Genomic DNA, 1,596 nt, shown 5'->3' on the forward strand with positions numbered 1-1,596 from the left:
TTCCTAAGTTTGCTAATGGATTTTGTATATAAGTGTTTGTATAATACATTTTAGAGACTAACGCTCCCAGCCGAACGAAAACCCAAGAGCCGTATAACATTATTTATAGTCGCCATAAGCTTCCCTACGAGAAAAGCAAGATCAAACCTAAACAAATCATTTACCATCCCAGATTTACATAGTCAAAGAAAACTCTTATCATTCATCTCACATATCCATAACATATTAAATAAATTTAATACAACCTCAAAGGATCATAATATTCAAATCCCTATAACAAAAGAAAAAATTTAAATACTTCACTATTTTTTTCAATCAGATCCACCTATTACTTGTAATATGCATATAACAGAATAACTATTTTTTTTTTCAAGGTAATAGATTTTTAACACAGATCTGAAAATATTTAAAGGTAATATATACATAGCCACATTATAGAATCATATTTGACCTCATGATATAAATAACATATTTATCTCTATATTAGGGTCTAGGATAAATTAGATTTTAAATAAATACTAATATTTAAACTTTATTTTTTTAATAAATAATATATATTTTTTAGAACGATACAGAGAAAATTAGCATGACCCTACGCAAGGATGACATGCAAATATTTAAGCCTTGTCGTTGTAGACCAAATTATAGTCATACTAAACAAACAACTGAGACATCATATATCATATGTCAAATATTTATATAGTTATTTACAAACTATTTTATAGAATCATGTAGTATTTTTTAAAATTAAATTTGTAACTAATTTTATAATTTTTTGAACCATAAAATAATCTGTGAACCAATAGTTACTTGCAAGACAGAGATATAACTTTTTTAAAGATTGCAAGCATATATAATATATTTTTAATACCTTTTAAATGAAAAATATTTTATAGATCAATCAAAAATCATTTTAGTAACATATATGTCATGTTAGATGGAATAGTTTGAATACTTATCTTGATCTTAGACTATTAAGACCGGTGATGAAAATCTTTCATCTTTTTCTAAATTTTGCAAGGAACATAAATTAAAATTACATATAAAATCTTAGAATCTAATGTATCATGCTTGCATAATTTAATTTATTTTTTATTTTTTTTCTTGTCTTTCTCCTTAACTTATTTATTTTTTAATCTGTCTTATCTTGTTTTCCATCGTCTTTTTTTTTTTTGTTATTTTTCGTTTACTTTAACCTGTTTTCCCCTCCCATTTTTCCTCCTCTTCGTCGCCCACAAGCTGTGGTTGGGTGACAGCGACACAAATTTTTTCTTATTTTCTTTTATTTCCCCTTTCTCCTTTTTTTTTTTTGTGTTGCTTCTCTCTCTCTCTTTTCTTTCCTAATCCCTATTAATTTTCCTCGTGGTTAGCACGATCTTTCGTGCACCACCATGTGCTCCCTCTTCTCTTCTTGGGTACACTGCCATGTGCCGACACCAAGCTGTGGCTTGGCTTGCTGTGGCAATCAAAGTTCTTTTTGGTTTTCTCTTTCATTGCTTGCTATGGCTTACTAACGGCAGCCTCTTCTTCTCTCAACATGGTTGTTGACAACCTTGCACGCCGCAGCATGCCAATCTCCTTTACTTTTTTTTTTTT

At 29.0% G+C, this 1,596-nt stretch overlaps 1 non-coding gene across 1 annotated transcript; it reads left to right on the forward strand.

The window, feature by feature from the left end:
- Positions 1 to 533: 533 nt before the first annotated feature.
- LOC135591878 (U6 spliceosomal RNA) lies at positions 534 to 632 on the forward strand. Its single transcript, XR_010478646.1, has one exon. It is a non-coding gene; the product is annotated as a U6 spliceosomal RNA (small nuclear RNA).
- Positions 633 to 1,596: the final 964 nt, after the last annotated feature.

This window comes from Musa acuminata, chromosome BXJ1-8 (assembly GCF_036884655.1).
Source record: "Musa acuminata AAA Group cultivar baxijiao chromosome BXJ1-8, Cavendish_Baxijiao_AAA, whole genome shotgun sequence".
Taxonomy (NCBI): Eukaryota; Viridiplantae; Streptophyta; class Magnoliopsida; order Zingiberales; family Musaceae; genus Musa; species Musa acuminata.